Source organism: Acomys minous, assembly GCF_964271855.1.
Source record: "Acomys minous genome assembly, chromosome: 6".
NCBI lineage: Eukaryota > Metazoa > Chordata > Mammalia > Rodentia > Muridae > Acomys > Acomys minous.
Genome location: NC_140487.1, coordinates 38,085,158 through 38,111,350, shown reverse-complemented (window position 1 = coordinate 38,111,350; position 26,193 = coordinate 38,085,158). Strand labels below are relative to the sequence as shown.

The window sequence follows — 26,193 nt, the reverse complement described above, 5'->3', positions numbered from 1 at the left end:
ATCCCAAAACCCAAATATAATCAAATTGTAGTCTCTAAAAATACATTTTTAAAAGTGATTTTACTCTGCAGTTACAGGCTTTCTACAAATCCAGTTAAACAGATAAACATGTAATCACCCAAACTTAGCTATGCTAGGAACAAAGACTGTTTGTTTCCTCCCAAGAGACCAAATGTTTCAAAATTCCCCAGGAACAGAAATCACTCATAACCTGCTAATAAATTCATCTCCTCCATCCTTCCTTGTACAATAGAGCTGTGTTGTTTATAATGTATATGCTTAAAATAAGGTACAACAAAAACTTAAAGAGAACACTCTTTACAGGGATCAAAACAAAAGAGAAACAAACCCAAAACGAGGCTTTCCTTATTTCTAACGATGATGTTTAGCCAACTACTGTGTCTAGCCCTGACCAACATCAATATCAATTCAACCATAGAATGTATGTGTGTGTGTGTATATATATATATATATATATATATATATATATATATATATATATATATATATATACATATATATATATATATATATATATATATATATACATGTTCCCTCCTTCTTGCTACATAAATCTGTAAGATACCAATTTCAAGCACTGGATAGTAAGTTCAAATACCAACCATCAGGTTAAAAGAAGCAGCCTTGATCTAAATCACAAGTCTTAGCCATGGAGCCATACCCTGCACCTAGGGTCTAGACTCATATACTCAAGAGCATTACATAATAAGTGACTCCAAATCCCTTTATAAACACCCACCACCCACCACCATTTCATTACATGATATTTCAAAGATTCTAAGTAAGGTGTATACGCCCAGTCTTCAAGGATGAAACTCATTGGCCTGTAAAATTACCTAATCCCATCATTTACACAATTATTTTGTAGAATGTACCTTACTATCAACTAGTTCATATAAGGGCAATAGGAAGCACAGCTCTAAGGTTTATAAGATGGAGAAATACTTGTAAAGGATGGGTGTTTTCCAACCGTTTTAAGTACTACTGCATTGAAAGGCACTCATCTTTCAGTTGCTGCACAATCAGAATGGTCATTAAACTCCATTTAATGGCCCCCTCGTATCTTGCTATTTAGTTCAACCCAGAAAAAAGATACCCCTCCCACTATGCAAATAAATTGTAATCAATCACACTTTTTTAAAGCAGAGCAAAATGACACCTGCCATTTAATTTTCTGTCTCAGTCTTGAAGACTTTGACAATGGCTTAAAATGGATTCAAGACCCTATTACAGTAATGCTTTTATTTAAGGCCTATTAAAACAAACTAATTCCACAATCCCATAATAGGCAAATGGGCATGGGGGAAGGAATGAAGACCAAAGCCTTATTTTTTACTTACATAATGATGATAGTATGCAATAAGACAAATTTAAGAGGCCGCAAAGCATAGAGTGTCACCTTACCAAACGTACACCAACTAGACACGATTTAAAGCTTTAAATACAGGAGAAAACAGAAGCAAGACACAATATTGGGGAGAAAAGATCCTTATATGCAAGGAAGTAACAGGTTTAGGTCTGTTTGTACAGCTCCCTAAAATTTATTCCGAAACAGAATACAAGAACCAAAATATACAAAATTAGTTAAGAGTTGTATGGGAAATGTTTAACTGAAGATAAAAATTCTCAATCATGCAAAGTGGGCTACAGTTAACAAAACATTTTACTTTGACATATTAATGAAATGGGTGATTTAAGGCCAACATAAACTATTATCTGTACCTAAAAAATTTTTTTAATGTTTAAAAGCCCCCTGACTATAAAAATTTCAAGGCCGAATGTTTTAATTTTTTCCCCCAAAAGTGTTGTTGTTTTATTTGCCTGGGGGGGGGGTGTTAAAAACAATAAAATTGATCAACTAAAACACAGCATTGTAATCTGCAACGAAATTGACGCATTTTTTTTGTACATGGCTTGGAAAGAGGGGGTGGGACAAGCCCAATCTTTTTCATGTAAACATAATAAGCCTGTAATATGCTGCAGACAAACGCACTGCATGGGGTGTGGAGGACCCGAGCTGATTAGATTACCACAACATCAGCCTGGGGCCGCCATTTTTAGAATCTGTAAAGGACAAAAGAGGGAAATTACAGTTTTTACTCTCCATCTCAGAAATTAAGGGGAAAGGGAGACTGTTTCCCAATTAGGTATTGCTATCTCCAACCTAGAGCTGACTGCACCTCACTTAATTCTTCTCCAAGGTCTCCAGAACTCCAAACATCGTATATTATCCACATCTCTAAAGGGTGAATAAAATAACAACATAGAAATTTACTCTAGGACTAACTCCAGTGGTTTCTCTTTGACTTTAAATTCGATGATTCTTGAGAGACAGTCTAGATAGGGCGGATCTAGGCGGAACTAAAGGCAGTGAAGCAAGCACCCGGGATTGTTTTTTCTCTCCCTCCTCCCCCGTTCAGCACAGGGAACCGTTTGTTTCTCATCTCTGTCTGCTGCCACGGTGTCGGTGCCAATCCTTCGGTCAAAATAAGCTTTCCTGAAATGAGCCATATTGTGGATTCTAAGGCTCTGGCACAGTAGAGGACAGCAGTAATGCAAGCAGAGCGGGGGAGGAGACCGGCAAGGCTGGGTACTTGACTGGGGTGACCACCTTAGGGGCGGGTTTACCCTCGGCGGAGAGGATGAGGAGCGGTCGCTCCCCTACAAAGAGAGATGCCCAAGGCGTTCTTTTAACCCCTTTCACATTTAAGAGAACATTATGCCACAGAGTGGCAAGGAAGAAAGGCAGGAAGGAGAAAATGGGGCCTAAACGTCTTCTCTGTGCACCCGAACAAGATGCAGCTAGAGGGAGAGCTGGCAGCTCCCGGGACCTCTCCGACACAAGTCCTACCAGTCACAAGCCTCCTGCCTCATCCCGGAGGCCTGAACCCGCTACCAGGGAGGAGGGCGCCCCCTCCCTAACTCCCACTCTCAAGGGGGTTTAACTGCCAGTTTCCCCTTCCACTACCCCAAAACCCGCCATAATGCCCCAGTGCCAGGGACAGGCAGGAGAAAGGACAAATTCGATCTCCCACAAGCGACGTCTGGCCCCAGCAAAGGCACCTGAGGCTCTGTGTGGACGCCCAGCTCCCGAAGGACAGCGATCCCCTCTTCTCTGGATCCCTAAGTCGTCGTCGTCCCCCCCCCCCATCACCGTGGACCCCACGACTCCCGTAGACACGACAGGCACTGACCTGTGATGTTCACACACTAGACAACCGAACCCTGCGATCGGCTCGACCCCGGGCGAGTCTCTCCACACCTCAGCGCTCGGACGACCCCCGACGACAGCCACTGCGGACGCACAAGCGGCTCCACACCCCCTCCCCAAGCAGCAGCGCACAGCGTCTTCTGTGGGAACCCAGGAGTCGGGCACTGCGGGCCGCGGCAGGAACGCTGAGGAGACGGCGAGGCTGCTCTGCTCCGAGTGTCTATGCCCCCTCTGCTGCCGCTCCCGAACTCAGGCTCGATCTCCGACTCGGCCCCCTGCGCCCGCTCAGTGTCACTGCTTCTCGCTCTGGGAAAATGGCGGCGACGGCGGCGGCGGCGGCGGCGGCAGCGGCGGCGGCGGCGGCGGCGGCGGCGGCGGCAAGCGCACGGGGCCCGCCCGCCCCGCTCCGCAGGGGCAGGGGGGAGGGGACGAAGCTGCTCGCCGCCATCTTGCTTATGGGCTGCCGCCCGGCGCGGCCTCTCCGCCGAGGCGTGGGGACGTCACGCCGGAGGCCGCGAGCCGGCCAGACGCTCCGGCCTTTTCACAACAGGTGCATGCAGCAGCAGCCATTCGCCGACGGTTGGGGAGGTCTCGCTAGCTGGTGGGCTTGGCTCTCTGCCCGTTGTCCCTGAGTAGCCCTCAAGCATGGATGTAGGTGAGCCCGAGGATGCCACTAATAGGTAGAAGGATGACGGCGGGGACGGGGACGACCCCCCTCCCATCGCTTCCTAAGGTGATGCACTTGCTCCTACCCCCGAGCAGCCTCGGTCCCGGTAGCCCCCTCCACCCCCACCCTGGCCTGGCCTGCCAGCGCAGGGCGAACCCGGTCGGGTTGTCACTCGACGCCCACTAGTGGCTGAGGAGGCTCCAGTGCGCAGGCTCCGGGCACCGGATAAAAGCGGAGCTGGCGAGTCGGGGGCCGTCTCGATGGAGGAGCAAGAAACGGAAGAGGTCGGGGGGAGAAGCCGCAGAAAAAAATGCAGCCATCATCGTCAGCGCCGCCTCCCTGCCACCGTGTATGGGGTAAAAGCTGCCGTTGCTGCCGCCGGTGCAGTCGCTGCCGCCGCCTCCTAATACTTCTTAGCACCGGGGAAGGATTCCCCGCCGCGGGACAGTGTGCTGGGATGGGTGCGGGAGTTCGATTGTGTGGCGGTGATTAAACGAGGGAGGGGCAGAGCTGGTTTCTCGCAGCGAAAAGGGGAGCCAAAGAATAATAAAACAGGTTTCCCCACTTTAAAAAAAAAAGAAAGAAAAAGAATCACACAGCGACCAGGGATCTGCCTTTTGGGGCCTTTCCCCGAAATGGCGGTTTCCGTCTCGTTGGCCCGCAGCACGACCTTGGGTGCTCTGTAAGAGGAATGGGGAGAGGCAGGGGCGGCGTCGGCAGCCAATCGGCGCCGGGTGATCTCTGTCGGGCGCATAGGGATTGGCTGGCGATGACCTCATGCTGCAGCAGCGGGTGGGGCCAGAGTCGTTGCGGGGGGGAGGTGGGGAGGCTGTTGCAAAGGCAGAGAGGGAGAAGTGATGACGGTGATCCTTGTCGCCGCGGCCTCTGTGGAACCCAAGCAGTGCCGAAGGAAGTCACAAGGCTCTTCCCCGACCATTTGCTCCTCTCCCTGCGCGAGGTGAGGGCCCTGGCTCGGCCTCCGCGAGACTTTGGGGTGCTAGCGCGGCCGTGGAGGCGCAGTTTCTCCTGTGACTTTTGTAACTGCGTCAGGGCAAGATGGCGCTGGGTCTTCTTGGGGCGCGGGGGGAGAGGCACGTCCACCGCCGCCGCAGCGCATGTGACCGGCTGCATTCCTGTGGGGTTTGGCTGGGACCCAGGCAGGGCGGGGGAGGGGACCGGGTTTGGGGCGGAGGAGACGGTGGTGCGGTCGGCGTTGGCTGCCTGAAGAGGAAGAGATGACTGTTTGAAAGCGCTTCCCTCCCCCCAACACCCCACCCCTCGCAGCAGAACAGCTGCGCCTCCCGGGGGGAAAGCCCCCGAAAGGACACTCCTTTCGGGGTGTGTGCCAGCTGTTGGTGGAGAAGGTTTGACGCCCTATTTTCTTATCTGCCTTTCTCCTTGCAAAGTGTACTTACGTAAGGTGGCAGTTCCCTCCTGTAAACCAACTGGGATGGGGACCAAGGACAGGCTAGGCTCTGAAGGCACCACGGCTTAGGAGTTGATTATTTCAGACAAAGCACAAAAGTTTTCCGGGTCTGAATAGAATAATACAGTAATTCAAAGTTTGAAAGCAAGTGAATAACACCCAGGAACGCTTCAGTTTCCTAAAACAGACAAGCGCTTAAGGACTGTGTCATAGTCTGTATTTAAGGGCCCTTTCAAACTTTTATATGCCTTATTTTCATTACCCTCCCTGTCTGTACATCCCGTGAAAGGTTTTTAGTCTTATGGGTGAATGTTGCCTTTTCAGATATAACTATCCTTCGTAACAGAGACTACCAGCTGCTGGTATTTTGTTCTGTATGAAACTGAAAGGTCATTTTCAATACTACACGTTGCATTTTGTCCTTATTTTAAAAAATAAAAGATGGAATTACAAATGCTTCTGGCAAATAATTCGTTAAAGTTCTCGAACCTGCGTCTTTATGCACATTTGTAATAGCATAAGACAGTATTTAGGGATGGGGATGAGGTTGAGATTGGGTTTTGCTGTTTAATATTCTAGGCTGATTTGGAACTCATACTCCCGGCCCACCCTCCTAAGGCTAGGATTACAGGCTCTGCATTGGTAATTTTTTGACAAAACACGCATTTAGTCTAAGAGAAAATGATGCTTACTGGGCCTAGAAACAACTTTAACCTGGGTCATAGTTAACATAACTATGTTAACTTACTTTCTTTTTAGCTGTAGCCTCTTTGTAGTTGGAAAACAGGATTTGGTTTGTAGCATTGTACTTGTGGGGTTTTGTTGTTATTAAGTAGCAATGTAAATGAGCTAAAAGAAACAGTATTTTACATGTGAATCGTTACATATTACAAAGAATTTAACAAGTTCAAAGCTTTTTTCTTATCTATTAAAATGGACATTTTGTATAATTGTGGAATAACCTTTTTCTTAGAAAAAGCTAAATATTAAAACAGTAGCAGTTTATGTGTTAAGGGTAAGAGGCCATTTTTGTTTTTTAGGCTAATGGAAACAAATCCTTTGTATGCTTCCAGATTCCTTCCAATTTTTGACTCCATGAAATTCATAAAGTCTTAATATTTCTTTAAATTTTTTAATGACATTTCAAATTCTTGAGAGCTAGGTATGGCACTGCACAAGTTAATTGGGCAGGAGATCATAAGATTCTCCCAGGCCATCCTTTCCTACACAGTGAGTTGGAGGGTCAGCCTGGACGGCGTGAGACCCTGTCAACACTCTGGAAATACTTTTCACTCATCATATGAGTTCTTTGATTTGTGACTGTTCTGACTCACATCTGTTGTAGTTCTAGCCTCGGGGTTGTAGATTGGATGATAAAGCTTCTGGAGCCAGGGGCTTTGTGAATTCATACACATTCCAAGCTTGTTTCTTGAGTCATAAAAACTTTTTTCTGGTAATCTCAAGAAAGAGTACCGAAGTATACCCATCTTTATATAAATGGTTGTCTCTTGCTCACTTGTAATCTTAACTGGGCTCACACACAACAAATTTGCTGATGTGCTAAAGTACTTAGCATCCAAAATATACCTGTGCTGAAACACACACCGTCTCAAAACATAGCCCGTCCCACGTCCCTCCTTCATGCCTCTTAAAACTTCTTTACTCCCAAGTGGTTAGAGCCATTGTTCATATTAGTGACCAAGCCCATTAATGGACAGTTGATAAGTGTGTACATGCTCCTTTGGTGATTATAAGATTAAACTGTCATAGTAGACTAGAGAACTAAAAATATTGGCTCTCAAACTTTCGGGAAGATGTTTTGGCCAGAAGAAAGGATAATGTGAGGCAAGCAGGGCTGGCAGCACTGATGGCCACGGCAGAGACAGTTCTGCAAAAGGCTGAGAAGAGAGACTACTTTCTAACTGTAGAGGACAGTTTCATTTACAGACTTAGCAGTAGTATATAAAAACCAGTGGTTACATGGATGGGTTTATGATGCCTTGATGTGTTTGGAAGCTTGTCAAAGTATAGAACATTGGTTGATTTGCAGTTACTTTGTTTAGTTCTGTTGCTTAATTTATTGATGTCAATGTGGCAGCTTCTATTGGCTATGGGTTTTAGTGAACAGAAGCTTGGCATTCCAGTAGCAAGGCTTTTTACATAATACATAAAATGAAACTGAAAACTCATTCAGTTAAGTCTGAATATTGGTTGCTCATTGTCTGCTCTTAGAGCTTTGCGGGTATATTATGTATATTACTTTATTTGACATATTTACCAAAATAAATGAGATATTCAGAATCAGAAAAATTCCACTTTAACTTAGAACCAGTCTTTATTTGAAATTCCCGTTTCACCCATACCCCTGTCATTTACTATCCTCTTGAATATCCGGAGGATGTGCAGATTCATATCTGAAAATGATGGAACTGAAATCATGTGATAGACAAATACGATGTTGTGGTTTGTTGGGTGTGGTGGCAGATGCCTGTAATCATGCACTTTGGAGGTACAGTGAGGGAAGTCACAGGTTCAAGGCCAGCTTGAGCTACATGAGAGACTGTCTGAAACAGTGTTAGTCACAGCTAAATACGCATTGTCTGTTGAGTTCCTCTTTAAGAGATGTTTTTGGTGATACCTGCCTGTTCCTGGCTAATGTGTTTTAATGGCAATAGTACTTACTCCATGTTTGCAAGTAGGGCTCTGAAGATTCTAAATATGACAACGGGTTTTAGATAACTTAAATCATATTGATTTTTTTTTTTTTCAAATGAAAATGTAGTCTAATAGGTGGAGGCAGGAGGATCAAGGGGTAGGGTTCAATGCCAACCTATTTCAAAAACAGTTACAACAAAAAAGACAATATGTTTATTCCTAAATAACCAAAAAATATTTCGAATGTTTGCTGCATCCTGTGCTGTTTAAAGTTAACATCATTCTGTTTCTCAGAATGGAATTACATCTGAAAATAGAGGAACTAGTATTAGACTATTTTTAGTTAAATGAAGCAAAATAGGAAGGTAGCAAAAGCATAAAGACCCCATAGTTCTCTGGATTATTTTTAGGTGAACTAATTATTCTGACTCTGTTAATGCCTCTATAGAAAGGTGTTAAGTTAATCATATATGTAGTTTTAAAGGAGGGAGAGTGATTCCTAACACCCAGTATAAAGTCTAAGCTTAAAATCCCTAAGCAGCTAGTGAGGAAGACCATTTGTTGGAGGTCTTTTGATTGCTTGAAGAGATGAACAATATGTAATCCCAGCACTCAGGAGGCAGAGGCAGGCCGACCTCTGTGAGTTCGAGGCCAGCCTGGCCTACAGTGAGTCCAGGACAGAGAATCCCTGTCTCAAAAAACAAAAAAGAAATGAACAGTACTTCAAATAAAATGTCTAAATCTACCAAATGTGTTGGTATTTGTCCTGTTAGAGTTTGTGGTTGGATTGTTTTGGGCTTTATATTTCATGGCATTTTTCCTTACATGTTTGTGTTATGACTAAAGTTAAATTATACAGTTTATATATTATATATAATTTACATTTTTGAGTTTTTATTATTTATCTTTTAGTATAACTGTTGCTATAAAACAACATGGCAACTCACGACTATCTATAATGCCAAGATCTGACACCCTCACCCAGACATGCATACAGGCAAAACACCAATGCATATAAAAATAAGTAAAATTTTGAAAACATAAATGTCTTCATGTATATTCTGTGTTTGTGCACACAGAAGAGCCATAAGTGTGTAAAGATATACAGAGGCTAGCATCGGGTATCATTCCTCAGCTGTATATACTTTTGAAATTTCTGAGACAGCTTCTTACTCTTACAGAACAATTAGCCTGGACTGGCTGGCCTTCGGCCTACCTCCTCCTCATATCCGGGGTTCAAGCCAACACACCCGTATATTCTGGTTCTAAGTTTCCAATTCAGGTCCTTTATAAACATGGCAAATGCTTTGCCAACTAAGCTATCTATATGCCCAATAACTTTTGTATGTAGCAGTTTTATATAATAAGCTGAATTGAGTATAACCTATAGTAAACACTATTTTATACAAGTTAACCCAAACTGTTGAGTAATTACAGGAACTTATTTCTAGAGACTGTGATTTTTACTAGACTTTGTTTTGAAGGGACTCTAGGCTGCCCAGGCATGGTAATCATGGCTCTGGCAGGCCTTGTCCTTCTCCCCCATTCCCTCTGCCTTGCTAAAACCATTAGATGACATTCCTAAAGCTAGCCACCAAGGCCTATTCCCTTATTTGGTCACTTCCTCCTCTGAGGCTGACTACCAAAGTCCAGCAATTAAAAGCCCCTTTTTGACTGCCTTAATTAACATACTGAATTAAGATTAACCAACTCCAGCGTTTCCCCATTTGCTTATGGGCCACCTCTGTCTCTTACCTATCCAGAGGCAATCCTTTGTTGTGGTGATGGTGTTGTGTCCCCTACCCAGACAAGCACCCCTTCCCCTTCTCCCTGTTCCCTTCCCTTGTCCTCTGTCTCCTCTCTCTTACTCCCTGCCTTTTGTTCCTCTGGGGCAAATACATCTCTTTTGTGTTTTGAATGTCTTGTGCTGATATGGGCCCCTCAGTTCTCAAGAGAGTTTAAGGTTGTCTTTGCCAAGTACATTGGTATTAGTGTCAAAGCTCTCTTCTGGTTTTCCCCTTTATCGTTTCTGTATTCCTAAGGAAAATGGGCACTGCGGCCCTGATTTCAGCCAACCGATGACTCAATTCTTAGCCTTACTAGCTTGATTTAAAGCTTAGCTTCTCAATAGTTAGAACTTCAAACCTCCCTAACTTTTGCCATTTCCTTCTTTTCTTTAGCTCAGTTTTCATGATATTTGCATTTCCTTATGAATGGTTTGCTGTGTTGCTAACTTTTGTTTTTCAAGACAGGGTTTCTCTGTGTAGCCTTGGCTGTTATGGACTTGCTTTGTAGACCAGGCTGGTCTTGAACTCACAGCAGTTGCTAGCTATTAATAGCAAAGCTAAAGAAAAGATGACTGGTTAATGAGAGTCTGTTAATGTGAAGTAAGAACTTGTAATGAGACTTTGGAGTTGGTTTGTGTTTTTAACAAGGTGGTAGGCCACCCCCAGGTTATTGGTAATGGATGGTGGGTTAGTGAAACATCTTAATTCTTTTGTTTTTAAAGGCCAGATTAGAACTCTGTAGCTACTATCGTGATTTCTCTCAGCCCATCCCCCAATGATAGGACCTCTTTTTGCACATACTCTGTCTCGATTAAGTGATACTCTTATCCAGAATGACAGAGTAACTGTCTCTTATGGTGAGTGCCCTTTAGATATACAAGGGAGGCCAGAGAGACAGCTCAGTGCTTAAGAACAAGTGTTGCTCCTACAGAGGACCTGGATTCTGTCCCTTGCAGCCACATGTGGCTCACAACCATCTGCAAGTCCAGTTCCAGTGAGTCAGGTACCTTCTTCTGACAGCACCAGGAGCTCATGTGACATATAGCACCAATCTGTATTTGAAGTCTTATGAACTAAGCTAGGGCAGAACTTCTTAGCAACTAAACTTATAGGCAAAGTTTATAAACCTCTCCATTTACATTAAATATTTAAAAATATTTTCTTTATAGACTATAGCCCTCCAGGATGTGATACACACACACATACACACACACACACACACACACACACACACACACAGAGTAATATTGTATTACACATAATGCCAAATGTCAAGCCTCCACTGTGTTTCTGACAAGTGCCTGTTGTCGAGTCAAAAAGAACCTGTTATTCAAGGTTAGCCTTTATTACTAGGGCTGTGTTTAGATGACAGCTCACTCTAGATGAGAAAAAACATGAAATATCAAATTAGTTTGTTGGAGTTTTGTTTTGTTTTTCATTTTTTAACTGAAATCAGAAACAGGTATCAAGAATTACTGATGTCTGATTTGTATAATAAGACTACTGTGGTAGGTGTTGGCATCTGGTCATACCTGTGCAGTAGGTGCTCTGTGAACTGTTACTTTGTTTCTGTGCACCCAACTTTGGCCATCTTAAGAGCAAAGGAGAGGCTGGGCGGCGTGGTAGCACACACCTTTAATCCCAGCACTTGGGAGGAAGAGGCAGGTGGATCGATGTGAGTTTGAGGCCAGCCTGATCTACAAAGCGAGTCCAGAACAGCTACACAGAGAAACCCTGTCTCAAGCAAAAAAAGGGGGAGGGGGGGACAAAGGAGAGTAAAAAGAATTCAAGAAAATTCCTTTTTTGTTGTTTTCCTGGGGCTCAAATCCATGGTCATCTAAGTACAAGTGCTCTCCACCAATCTACATTTCCACCTCACGTTAGGGATTTCAGCGGTGAAAGACTAGAAGCTGGTACCATCCCCACATCCCCACCCCTGGCCAATGGTTTCAAATAGGGAAATGGCTGACTAAAGTCTCAGTCTTGAGAAATGAGTGAAGGGCTAAGCCTGGGCTTCAGAATGTGTTGTTCTAAACCAAATAGAAAAAAACTTGCATGCTAGGGTTTTTTTTTTTCCAGGACTGTAAGAAATTAAGGTGAGGAAAAAGAAAAAGGATTTGATTTCCTAGTGCATTTTCTTGATAGGTGTAAAAAGTGATTCAAAATAAACATGAGTCTAGAATGGTGTGTGGTGTTTGGGTATGCTCCTACCACCCAGGAGGCTAAGACAAGAGGATCATAAGTTACCAGCCAGTCTGAGCTACAGAAACATGAGTTCTGGCATTTTCAATTCCATCTATGTAAAAGAAAAACATATATTTAGCAAAACTCAGAACTTACCATAAATTTTGCTGCTGTCTCAGAAAATACATCTCAACTGATTTTCTTACTGATCTTTATTATTCATTCTATTCTCTTATTAAAGGGTTTCATGGGGTGGACAAGATAGATCAGTGGGTAAAGGTACCTATAACCTGTGTATTGGAAACAAAAGGTATATCCCACACCTGGCAAGAAAGATAACAGCAGCCATAAAAATTAATATTTTAGAATTCAATAATTACAATCATAGCAGCTGACTTAGTGAATTTGAGGCTCTGGCACATTCAAATAAATGTGCAGATTTATAAGCAGGGGTGGGGAGTGTTTGAGGCAGGGTTTCTCTGTGTGGCCCTGTCTGTCTGAAGCTCATTCTGTGGCCTAGGCTGGCCTCAAATTTAGAGATCCGCCTGCCTCTGCTTCCCAGAGTGCTGGGATTAAATGCTTGTGCCACCACTGCCTGATTGGCTTATAGGCCTTCTTTAAAGCAAATAGAAGAGTTTTGGTTGAATGAAAGTCTTGGTATGTAAGCAGGGTATGTGCCCTCCATTAGCATGTCCAGCCCTCTTTCCTTCATCCCTCATCTGTATCTCCATCTCTTCCCGTGTTTGTTTTTAGATAGTTTTGACATTGCAAGGCCGTACTTTGTGGCTGATGTTGTTTGTTATGTTTGTTGATACTAGTGAAGGAAGGTGCTGTAGATTAGAAGGCTTTGAGCTACTGGGGGGGGGAGGTGCTTGTATAAGAACAGGGTGCTTATTAAGCATAATGCATAGTCCTTATCCAGTTATATAATTGCCTTTTTGTTGTTGTTGGGGTTTTGGGGGGTGGTGGTTTTGGGCTTTTTGTTTGTTTGGTTTTTGGTTTTTCAAGACAGGGTTTTCTCTGTGTGGCCCTCGTTGTCCTGACCTTCCTTTGTAGACCAGGCTGGCCTTGAACTCAGAGATCTGCCTGCCTCTGCCTTCATGAATGCTGGAATTAAAGGAGTGTGCCACCATGCCCTGCTAATCGGCTTATTTATTAGTAGGTAGTTCCATGATAGCTTCTTGAGGAGAGATTTTCTTCCTTCTGAATCAAGGACCCTTTTGCTTCATATTGTATGTCTTGTTTTGTTTGTTTGTTTTTTGTTTTTTGTTTTTTAATATTTATTTTTATGTGTATGAGTGTACTCTGCACGCCAGAAGAGGACATCAGATGACATTATAGATGGTTGTGAACCACCATACAGTTGCTGGGAATTAAACTCAACCTCTGGAAGAACTTAACCTCTCAGCCAAAACTTAGGTCCTATTTTTCATAAGAGCCTTTCTACTATATCTAAGAATAAATGGTTAAATCCTCTTCATGGGCTTTTTCCATGTAGACACCATGTTCTAGATTGCTTTTTGTTGGTGATAAACTGCTAACCAACAGCTAGGGGAGGAAAGGATCTGTTTCAGCTTACAGTTAACAGTCACAGACCATCATGGGGAAGTCAGTGCTTTGAACAGAAACCATGGAGGAATGATGAGGCATGCTGGTTCTCTCAGGCCCACGTTTAACTACTGTCACACACATTAAAGGGCCATCTTGCCTGGGGAATGGTACTTGCCCATCCTATATGAATTAACCAATGATCCTGGGCAGACATGCCCAAGGCAAGTGTGCTCTGGACACTCCCTCAGGTCAGGCTCCTTTCTTTGGTGTCTCCAGACTCTGCTGTATCAAGCTGATAGTTACAGCTATGTAGAATACACTGCTGCAATAGACAGGTCAAGGGAACTAACTGCCTTTATTGAAGTGTCTGTGTAGGAGCTAAGGAGATGCCTCAATGGGTAAAGTGCTTGCTGTGTGAACTTGAGAACCTGAATTCGGAGCCCAGGGCCCACCTACACAGCTAGGCACTGTGGTACATGCCTATATTCCCAGCACCAGAACGTAGAAACAGGAGCATTGAGGGCTCACTGGCCAGCCAATCATTGACCTCTCTCTAGGTTCAGTGAGCCCTTGTCTCAGAAAATAAGGTGGAGAGTGATGGATGAAAACTTGTCAACCTCTGTCCTCTATCGGTGCATGGTACACCACACAAGGACCCAGAAGATGTGTAATGTATCAATGTAAAGACATTCTTCTTACAATCCTTTTTGGTGGAATATTACTATATTTGACTTTTCCAACCTAAGAAAATTGGAGGTTACTGTAGTCATCTCTTTTATAGTTCAGGTTACCTTTGATGCAGGGAGCAGAGTGTTTCAGTGCTGCAGCGCATCATGGGTTTAACAGTGACTTCCAGGCCAGTCGAATTGATACTTGCTGCAAGTTATCAGGAATAGTTACATTGCACTCAATTCACCCCAGTTCACAGGAGTCCTGACTTTCAATATAAACTTTAGGGTTAGCTCTAGGGATATGTAGAAAGCTTTTCATAATGAAATCTACAGGGAATAGGGAGGTGGCTTAATAGTTGGAGTACTTGTTATTCTTGCAGAAGAGCTGGGTTTAATTCACAGCGCCCACATGGCAACTTAGAACCATCCAAAGTCCTCTGCTGATCTAGAAGACACCAGGCATGCATGTGTACACATACATACACACACACACACACACACACACACACACACACACACACACATACAGGCAAAACACCCAACCAGACACAAAGTAATAAAATAAATCTTAAAAACAAACAAAAACCTTAGAGCTTCAACCCTAATCTCCAATCTTGGTGTCATGATTCACTTCACAGTTTTAAAAATAAAAGTATCATGGAGTTGGGTATAGTGGTACACACCTTTATTGCCAGCACTCAGAAGTCCAAAGAAAGGTGAATCTCTGTGAGTACCAGGCCCTGACTAGAAATACACACACACACACACACACACACACACACACACACACACACACACACACACATATGGGTTAGGGTGGGGCAGTTTTGTTTGAGTTTTGGGACAGTTTCTCTATGTTCCCTTGGCTGTCCTGAAACTTGTAGACCAGGCTGGCCTTGAACTCAAGAAATCCACCTTCCTCTGCCTCCCAACTGCTGTTGTTTAAGGCATGTGCCACCATCACCCACCTGGCTGGCTGGTTTTCTTCTTTCCTTCCTTCCATTCTCCCCTCCCTCCCTCCCTTCCCCTCTCTCTCTCCCTCTCTCTCTCTCTCTCTCTCTCTCTCTCTCTCTCTCTCTCTCCCCCCCCAAAGCTTTGTATACACATGATAGGTGCTAGGACTAGAGCCCAGGACCATTTGAAGTTCTTCATAAGGCTGGTGGCTGAGGTAGAAGTCGTGTGTGTGTGTGTGTGTGTGTGTGTGTGTGTGTGTGTGTGTGTGTGTGTGTGTGTGTGTGTGTAGTATGGCCTTGTGAGTGCGGGCGCTCAGGGAAGTGGAGGTGTTGGACCCGTGGAACTGGAGTTACAGCTGGTATGAGCCACCTGGTGTGGGTCCCGGGACTCCACCTGAGAACTACCTTTTGTGAGTGCAGTGTGCTCTCTTAACTGCTCAGTTATCTCTGCAGCCCTTTCTTTTTGGTTTTACAACAGGCTCTCACTATGTAGAGGCCTAGCTGGCCTAGAACTCACTACCTAGACCATGCTACCCTCAAACTGCCCACCACACCTCACATAGTTATGGAAATGTTTTAACTTGAAAGGAAAAAAAATGTGATGGCATAATAATTCTGTATAGATACAGAATTATAGGATAAGAAGAGAGAATCTTTTAAAAAAAACTGCCTATTTCATGATTTGAAGGGACAAATGAGCTATGGGCTTTAATACTTAAGGACATTACATCATCAATCACCTTCTAAGAGGCAGTGGGGGCTAACTTTAAATGCCTGTAAATAAAATAGTGTACTATACATAATCACTCAAAGACAGAGAACTGATGGAATTAAAGAGAGTGTGACCTGTGCTAGTGGAAATATTGTGTTTTGGGGGTTTTGATGCTTTTTCCAAGGCAGGGTCTCATGTAGTCCAGGCCAGCCTTAAACTTGTGATCTCTTTTTTTTTCTGCCTTATAAACGCTGGGATTACTGGCATGAGTCATCATGTCCAGCTTCTTTGTGGTTTGTTTGATGTTTCTGTTGTCCTTAGAGACTCATCTCAGGTATCACTGTTTCTAGGACCAGGAGTTACATAAGCACCAACCATGAGCAAGACACCTTATTAAAACTCAGGATGGCTCAGCAGGTAAAAGAGCCACATAATAGAATTGACTCCTTCTCACAAGTTGTACACACACACACACACACACACACACACACACACACACACACAAACGTGTGCGCACTAATTAAAAATACTTTTATCTCAAATGTTGTATGTCTTAAGAAAGATATATCTACCTATTATCACAAATGGTAGTCTTGCTACATTCAGCGTATGCTTAGTAAATAATAGTGGGACGGACAGAATTTAGGATTAACCTGAAGCCCTCAACTTTTTTGTGTTAACTCTTAATTCTTTAGGAATGTTTCTCTTAAATAGTAAGTTAAGAGCATTGTAATACTTTATTTGGAATAAAATGTATGGTTTTTGTCACATGTAACCATGTGATTTTTTGCTCATACTGTAATAAACTTAAGTCTTTTGGGCTTTATTTTGTTTGAGGTTTGTTTTTGCTTTATAATCACTGAATTTCTTTTCCCCTACGGCAAAGCACTGGTATGTTTCAGAACCTGCTGTAGTAACTAGCCATTCATAAGAACTCAGAGATAATTTTAGATGCCAGAAAGCTTTGTGGTGAGGACCAAGTTCAATGAAATGCCCAGACTGCATCTGTCTAATAAATTCCTATGATCATGCCATGTGTGTGTGTGTGTGTGTGTGTGTGTGTGTGTGTGACCCATGCACATGCATGCATGCATGCTTGGCTTCTCATGGAGGAGTAGACTTTAAAGCAGGGGTGGGGTGATAAAAGAAATTATATATCTTGAGACTGGCTTGCAACATATAAAATATTTCCCATGTAGCCTTATACAGAAAAAGTGAATTTTTAAAAAATGAATAATAATGTTACTTGAACTTAGGATTTCTACAACTAAAAAATGTCCACGTGGCAATAAATCAGATCCCTGCTCGTTATCTAGGAATCTGTGAGTATAAATAGAAGAGGGGATCACTTTCTCTGGGTTCAGAATACAAATGCTCAGAACTAGTTAACGGATAGGTGATAATTATATATATTATGTCCCAGCCATTAGATGGAATATTAAGCCATCGTTGCATTTACTGCTTTGTAGTAGAAGAGTTGCCTATCCTGGATGAGACCCTGGCTTCAGTTCCTAGCACCACACAGAAGTAGATTTTATTACCATGTTAAGTGTTTTGGGGGTAGCCAAGTCTGAGAGGCTGCAAACAGGAAGATCAGGAGTTCAAGGCCAGCTTAAGACTGTCTCTGGAAATACAAACAACCCAGTAAGTTTAAACTATATTATTAATACAGGGCTTTATACCCATACCTTGTTGACATGCAGGAAGAAAGGTAAAGAAGAAGATACATCATCACAGCAACCAGAGAATCCAAGCATGTTAGCTTTAGTCCATCTTTTTTTTTAAAGGTTTATTTATTTATTGTTTATGAGTGTTTTGTCTGCAGAAGAGGCATCAGATCCTGTTATAGATGGTTGTGAGCCACCATGCGGTTCCTGGTAATTGAACTCGGGGCCTCTGGAAGAGCAGATGGTGCTCTTAACCACTGAGCCGTCTCTCCAGCCCACTTTAGTCCATCTTTAGCAGGGGCTTGTATAACCTCTAACTAGATAGTTGTGGGACAACAGCATTCTCTGGCATGCTGCCAATATCCTTCCTTATTTTTTAAGAAAAATGGAAGCCAAAATAGACTTAGTAAATTAGGAAACTGACTTATATAAAAACAATTTGATTTCTCACTGAGATCTGACCTTTTCTTTAAAGACTACAAAGTTTAATGCACTAGAATTACTAATTGCTATAAATACTTTATTACTTGACAGGCTACTTGTAAAGTTAATATGACATAATAAGACAGTAAAGATTTCTCACAACCTGATGGACTTTGTAGCATAAGCAGTTTCTAAAGTAATTATCAAAAGCTATATTAGACTTGAAAATTGGTCATAAATGCATGTCCCACAAGCATCTTCTCTCCTTGGGAAGCCTTTGACAATGATGGAAAATTAAAGACTACATGTCAGACTTGGTAGCACATGCCACATTAATCCCAGCACTCTGGAGACAAAGACAGGTGAGATATCTCTCTCTCTCTCTCTCTCTCTCTCTCTCTCTCTCTCTCTCTCTTAATTATTCAGATTACAACGCAATTGCCATCCTATCACTTGTACCCTCCCATTCCTCCCTCCGTTCCGCTTTCACCCTATTCCCCTCCCCCAGGACTATGACCGAGGGGGACCTCCTCCTCCACTATATGGTCACAGGTGATCTCTTGAGTTCAAGGCCTGAATGGTCTATACATTGAGTTCCAGGTCAGCCAGGACTAACACAGTAAGAGCCTCCCCCCTCCAGAAAGTTGGAGGTTGGGGTTGACAAAGGTTTTATTTTTGATGATGATCCTCAAAAGGAAAATGAGAGCAATGTGTTGTTTTCTTTCTCTGTCTTCCTTTCTTTCTCTCTTCTTTCTTTTAAATTTAATTTATGTTCACTGGTGTCAGGGTGTCAGATCTTGGAGTTGCAGACAGTTGTGAGCTGCCATGTGGGTGCTGGGAATTGGACCCACCCAGGTCCTTTGGAAGAGCAGGCAGCGCTCTTAACGGAGTCTCCAGCCCCTGTTGTGTTTCCTTATTCATTGCTTCACAGAGAGGGAGACCGCTTATGTTGAAGTTGTCAAACTAGGATTGGAGAAATGGCTCAGTGTTTAAAAGCACTTGCTCTTTCAGAGGCCTGGGAAGTAAGTACAGCCCTACACACAGTCTCATGCAGTTGCCTCCAAAATGGGGAAGGAGGAAAGGTTGGTAAAAAGCCTTTCTTAGGCAGAACGTTTTAGAAATTGAGGGCAGTATACAAATTTAGCAAGTGTATTTTTATATGTCCTCAGAAGAAGCAAATATGATCTGTTCTACCATGTGGATACAGGCCTAATAGGTGTCATAGAGGGACACTACCATATATGAAAGGGTCAGTTTTATGTTTGGAGATCATCCCACTAGACTTAGGCAGTTAATTTTATTGATGGTAGAGAGCCGAGCATTTTTATTCCAGTCCTACTTTATCCTGAAAGCCTGTCTTTCTCTTTTTTTTTTCTTTTTCTTTCATTTTCTTTTCTTTTTTTTTTTTTTCTGATTTTTAGCACATTACCTCAACTTAGCCTCAAATCAATATTATCCAAACTAATAAGAATTCTGAGTTTTAAGCTGGTCATAGTTGTGTGCGCCTTTAATCCTGACATTTGGGGAGCAGAGGCAGGCAGAACTAGAGTTTGAGGCCAGCCTGGTCCTCATAGTGAGTTTCAAACACAGCCAGAGATACATATATATATTAAGACTCTGTCTCGGGGGTGGGAGGGGGGGAGTTTTCATTGTTAAAAAAAAAAAAGTGGTGTAGAACTTGGGAGTGTATTGTTTCAGAGCTTTGGTGTCTTAACCAAGCATTTCTGATACAGATTTGCTTTTACAATAGTCCAGTGCATGATATAAACTAATAAGGAGGAAAATGTTTGAACAGTCGCTGGCTTGTTGACAGCACTGTTCCAAGCTGCTGCTCACAGAATTGCATTACAATTGACATTTAATAGTCCCCTTCCTCTGTACCATTGAGTGGGAAAATCACATGCTTTAAAGTGAACACATTTTAATTATTAGTAGAGGTCAGAGACTCGGACACTTCTGAAGATTATATAGGGAGGGGATTCAATACCAGATTAAGAGAAAGTGCCAGCCGGGCATGGTGGTGCATGCTCTTAATCCCAGCAGAGGCAGGCAGATCTCTGAGTTCCAGGACAGCCATGGCTACACAGAGAAACCTGTCTTGAAAAACCAGAGGGGTGGGGAGAGCGGGAGAGCTTGCCTGTGTGCATAGTGAAGTATAAAGTGCTGTGCTACATAAGTGGTCTTTTGTTGGCCTTTAAAATGCTGTTTCTTGGTTGCATGCACTTTCTTGGCAGGGCACCTGTTTAGTAAGCCCCAGGGCAGGGTTTGGCTTTGCTTAGGGGACAAGTTCTCGTTGTGTAGTCACTGGTCGGCCTGGACCTTGCTTTGTAGACTAGGCTGGCCTTGGACATGAGCTGGCCTGCCGCGAGTGCTGGATGGGAATGGATACTCCAGCATGGGGCTGATACCCAGTCCTGAGGAGGGGAGGGCAGGGGCTGAAGTGTAGCTCTGCTAAAGCACCGGGTTCAATGCCCAGCACTAAAGAGGAAAAGCTAACGTCATAGGGTAGTATTCTGTGAACCCAGTCATAATTGAAAAATAGTCCTAATAGAAAAAGAGAATTGGGCATCCGGGCAAATCACGGCAGTCCTGGCACTCAGGAAGTATGGGGGGTTGGAGGCTTCGCTTTCACAAAATAAATTGATTGATTGATTGATTTTTGGGTTTTTGACACAGGGTTTCTCTGTGTAGCCTTGGCTGCCCTGAACTCACTTTGTAGACCAGGCTGGCCTAAAACTCATAAAGATCCAGCTGCCTCTGCCTCCCTGAGTGCTGGGATTACATGCATGCGCCACCACACCTGGCATAATTTTATTTTTTAAGGCAAGGCATGGTTCATGTTACTCAGGCTGGCCTCGAAATCACATTGTAGCAAAGGTTAGCCTTGACCTCCTGATCTTTCTATCTTTTCATCTCTAGTGCAGAGGTTACAGGCATGCATCACCCGCGCAGCTATTCTCGATTTTAATGTTCTTTAGCTTTCGACTGGAGTGCCCCCTTCTCTCAACTGACAAATTAGAAACTAGTCCAGTTAAAGGGGCTGGAGTGAAAAGCTGCAGGAAGGGATTTTTCTTTAGTAGGAAGTACTGAGGTTCTATTCTCTTGAGCCCGGTTTGATTGGGGGGGGGGGGGTCGGTAGCTTAGTTTTGACCTTTTGTGGCAGTGGCTTTTTTTTTTTTTTTTTTTTTTTTTTTTACCGTATAATATCTATTGCTGGCGAATCCTAACCTTGGACAAACCCAAGCTCCCCACTTGTGACTGCCAACCTCTTTACCCTGAGGAAAAACACCTCTGGCGGAGCATAGGGTGGGCTTGTGCCCTGGAACGCAAACCTTCTGTCCCAGTGAAGAGCGCCTGTGCCACGGAGCAGGGCGTTTCCCCGGCGCTGGCTGCGTCACAAGGCTACCCTTCCGCCCGGGAAAGCGGGTCACCCGAGAGCGAGCGGCTGGGGCAGCCAGAGCCGCGCCTGCCGCGCCGCGGTCAGGAATCGAAGCTGTCCGAGGCCGCCTTTTCTGGGACCTTCCCCGCGCTTCTTTCTCAGGCCCCTTTCTCCGTTTAATCCTACCTTGCAATAAAGCACTGCAGTGCACCTCCCGACTTTCCGCATTCTTCAGAGCTTTACGCTTGCGTTTTGAGGTGCAGCCGCCATCTTCCGGAAATGTTGGCGCCTAGTCTGCGCCCAGTGGAAATGACTGTTTTTTATGTTTTTAACGAGGCGGTCTTGCGTTCGGCCCAGTCCTTCTGAGTACTGGGATTACAGACAGTTTCGTGATGCTCAGTTTGGAGAAGCAGAAGCTGTGGCCCTGTTACTTGAATGTCTTCCCTTCTTACAAACCACGTACAGATTGGAAAATAATCTCTTTGGCCTAGTCTTTTCTCACTCAAATTAGATTGATGGATTAAGTGAGATAATGCATGCAAAGCCCTGCAACATACCAGACATGCAGTAGTACCTAACAGGAAGATTAAACAAGGTTATGGGAAATGTATATAGAGCATTGTTGGATATCACCACCTAAAAATAAGGAAAAGGAAGAGGAAAAGCTGTGGGAAAACATGCTGTGGGCTCTCTCACCCGTAGTGCAAGACAGCCCTTCCTTCAGTATGGCTGACCAGTACAAAGCAGACTTTACTCTCTTTTTACGTAACTTGGTCCTTTTTTGCAGGGTCACAGACAAGTTAAAGTTCGGTGGGCCCAGCACAATTTTAGTTTACAAGAAAAAATAAGAGTAGACTGGGTTTAAGTATGTTGTAGGTTTTTTTTAGGTGATAGCAGGCTATGCAACACCGTTTTCACGGACATATCCTATTACTTCTAGGGCGTTATATCGTTATACCTGATTTAGAACCAGGTATAGATTAGGGGACAAAAGCAAAATGGTTTTTTTAGGTGCAGCACTAACGATGTCGCAGTTGGGTACACTTGTGAGCACTTAGGGACAGTGATGAGGAGTTAAGCAGTAAAAGATTATTATAAACTTGTGATTTATTCCTGATCCACCAAGTCTTAATATACTGGGGAACAATTGGAGCATTTCTGTTTCAGGCTTTGATTTTAATTTGTTTACACTTGCTTTCTACAAATCTCTGCAGGACTCCAAGCACTGGTCCCTTCAGACTCTATTCTCAGTGGCCCATAACGACTGAATGATACAATCAACATCCACAATTCACAGAGATTTCAAATCTTCAAACCAATTGAACCAGAGGTTCTTTGTACGTTAGAAATGTGATGGAAACAAGAACTTTAGACGTGTAAACAACCTGTGATGGGGCTAGACAAACCTTCTGTCTGAAGCCTTATTGAGGAGGCCAGAGTATAGTTGTATATTTGTAAATATAAACGTCATCTAACACAGACTTAAGATGTCCTCTTCTACAAGCTATGTTAACAGTGAAAGTACAAAACAAAAATGAAACAAAGGTCGGGAGAACAAGCCACAGTGGTAGCTGTGTTGGCTGCACTGTAAGGAAAAATAGTTAAAATACTTAACGATGTGAAGAGATGGCTATCATAAATAGGAAAGTAAAATAATTATAAGATGATCCTATTTTTGCTAAAATCACAGTTTATGTATTTGTGTGTACTTACTAAGGTGTTGATATCCTGCAGCTGTGCTAAGTCAATTTGCCTCTTTATTTCTGACCTTTAAATGTTTGTGATGATAATGTTATGTGCAATGGAGAATAGTAAAATGTACTTCTTAAGTCTTGTTATTTGCAAAAGGTGAGTATTCAGTTTGTTGAGAAAGAAAAGATGGCATTTTAATAAATCAAAAAATAAAAATACTCAGAAATCTGGGGTTCTGGGTAGAAGATGTTTCTCTAGAATTCAATTAGGCATGAATGTTTTCTTTTTTAATGTGCATATTTTACTTTTCACAATAAAATTTGAAAGATGAAATGTGTCTCTATTTAATTCTTAGAATTTGTTCTCAGGGCTGGAATTCTAGCTCAGTAGTAAAGTATGAGAATTCCCTAGCACCACAGACTAAATAATAAACCATGGTGTGAACTTCACTGCGTAAAGTTATTTTCATCCAAGTTACTTGCAGCTCAGCAGGCAGGCTGAGCAAAGAAACCACCTTAGTGAAAGGCACCTTGAACAGCAACCAGAGTCAAGTAGACAAATGATTAATGGCTTGACATCCAGCATGAAGCTTCGGGGTTTTGTTTTGTGTTTTGTTTGGTTTGGGTTTTCCTTGTCTGCCTTAGTTTGAGGGATAGGAACACAACATCTTATCATAAACTGCATCATGCTTCTTTGGGGGAAGGCCTTTTTGGCTTGAATCTTGCAGCTCTGGGGGACTTGCCTTACCAAAACAGTTGTTGCAGTTTGTGTATCTAGCGCCCTCTAGTGTGCTATTTTCTCCTTACAAAATCATAGTTTATCCTTACTAAGCTTTAGCTAAAAGAAATGTAAATTTGTTTGCCATCATAATGTAACTTGTTTGACTTTTCATTACATCCAAAGAGACCCCTTCCTTCTACAATAGTTTTCACTTGGCCAAGAGATGACCTTGTGCTAAACTCCTTAATACTTATAGGTTTCAGTTTCCTTACGTGTCAGGTCACGATGGTCTAAGAACTAAATGAGCTGTAATGTGGATGCCTGACACATAGTAGGAGCCTAATATTAACCAACTGACTATATACATATACATGTATATATCACTAAGGATCAAATACAAGGTCTTACAAATCTGAAGCCCAGATTTACATATAGTCACTGTTACACCACTGAAGAGAATCAGGTGCCATAATCCTGCCAGTTGAGAGAATGAGAAAAATGTTTAATTGTAAAGAATAAATCCTAGATATAATTCTAGTTTATGCAGTGTTGTCTTTATTAAGTTGGCTGGGGGGTGGGAGGGTGTACAACTTTGGATTTTGTTCTCTCCTACCTTTGTGTAATTTCTGGGGATCAAAGTCAGGTCACCAGTGCCTTTACCTGCTAAGCCATGTCACAAGCTGGCTCTTACGGTAATCATGCCAAGTCTACGGTCTGGGGGAGTGTCGGTTTTATTTGCATGTCACGGTGCCTGTAATTGCACATGATCAACAACTAAATTTGCCTTTCAGTGTGAAAATGGGCTATATGGTAGATCTTAGAAAACAGAAGACAAAGAAAGGTAGATAATAATAGTATGAAAAAAGAACTGGGCTAAGGGTGGTGGCACACAGCTTTAATCCCAACACTTGGGAGGCAGAGGCAGGTGGATCACTGTGAGTTTGAAGCCAGCCTGGTCTACAAAGTGAGTCCAGGACAGCCTGGGTTACACAGAGAAATCCCAGTCTCAAAAAGTGGAGCCAGGCACAGTGAAATAGCCCCAAAGATACTTTCTTTGTAGTTCTTTTCCTGCACTGATACTCAAGTACTTTGGTACTTGACACTACTACCCCCTGGTCCCCCATGGCCCCATGTACCTCAGGAAAGCTTTAGCTGCTCATGACTTGGGAGTGCACAGTGTCTGTGAGCAAGCCAAGCGTCCCTATGCCCATTTTTCCTGTGTGCCATGTGTTAGACCTGTAACTGTTGTCTCCCTTCTGATGCCGTAGTGCTAACCAAAATTGGTTTTCTCATGAACCAGTTAGCCTTTAATTGAGCCCCTGTTAATGTTAGAACACTGTACTAAACATTTTTATATGCATGACATAACTTTTTACAGCTATGACCAGTAAAATGTGAGGTACGGTCCCCATTTTTTTACACAAAACAATTAAGTGACTCTGTTAATGGGCAGTCAGACTTGTGACCTGAAGTTGCCTTTGTTTAAAGCCACAACTATCAGAAACACTGCAAAGAAAATTTTGAATGAGAGGGTTTTGGGAAGTATGAGAAAGTCTTGGAGCTTCACTGAGGCACTAAGCCCAGCAATTTTTTTTTTCTTTAGTTTCTTGCTTTCCAAGAAAGCCCACTTATCTGACCCTGCTGTAATGGTAATTAGGGCGCATGGTTTCACCCCACCTCACAGTTGTGGACAGTTGGTACAGACATTCTGACATTTTCTCTTCTTGGGGGCCTTTTGCATTTGTCATCAGTTGATCCTCTAAGCTGGGGAAGCAAGTTCTTTTCTAGCAGAAGACTGCAGCTGCTTTTATTTATCCCCCAGGGGATGAGCAGCAAATCCCAAGCCTTACAGCTGCCTGTGCAGGCATATAAAAGAAATCTAGGCAAAGCTGGAGGGGGGTCACACGCCAACCACCCTGCTCATAGTGCTCTGGGCAGTGAGCTCTCCTGGGCCAAGCTATGCCGCAGAAGCGAAAGCTCTGTCTTCGAGGACACAAATTCTTCAGTCCTAACAGTGGGAAACACACACACACACACACACACACACACACACACACACACACACACACACACACCTTTCCATACCATGTCCCCCTTTAACTTAGGCCAAACACACGATTTCATTTAATTGCCTTTCCTCTCTGAAGGTCAACCCTCAGCTCCTAACACTCTTGTCCTTCAAGGCTTCCTCCTGCTTTTGACACCTTGATGTCTTTGAAGGATCCCAGTCAGTTGCAGAGTTTCTGTGGGTGGCTGGTTAGTTAGCAGTCAAGCCACAGACACTGGGTGTGGTGGTGGGACCACTCGGGTGGAGGGACCACAGCTTGAAAACAAATGAGCCTCTTTCGAAATTCCAGTGAGATTTCTGTGGACTTTTAAGATCTGTTTTGGCGGGGCACTAGACATGCTGGAACTTTTAGAAAGAGTAAACAGGAACTAGTTTCCCATCTCTAGCAGTTTCAGCAAAACTTGGG

The 26,193-nt window shown here is 43.2% G+C and overlaps 1 protein-coding gene across 5 annotated transcripts in view; it reads right to left on the bottom strand.

The window, feature by feature from the left end:
• The window catches only part of KMT2E (lysine methyltransferase 2E (inactive)), a 72,454-nt gene extending 69,100 nt beyond the window's left edge, over positions 1-3,354 (bottom strand). For 4 of the 5 annotated variants that reach the window (XM_084788054.1, XM_084788057.1, XM_084788058.1 and 1 more), the window contains exon 1: positions 3,216-3,354. The gene's annotated coding sequence lies outside the window, so the exon portion shown is untranslated. The remainder of the gene's footprint in view (positions 1-3,215) is intronic. The other variant, XM_084788055.1, reaches the window with a different exon arrangement.
• Between the last annotated feature and the right edge of the window lie 22,839 nt (positions 3,355-26,193).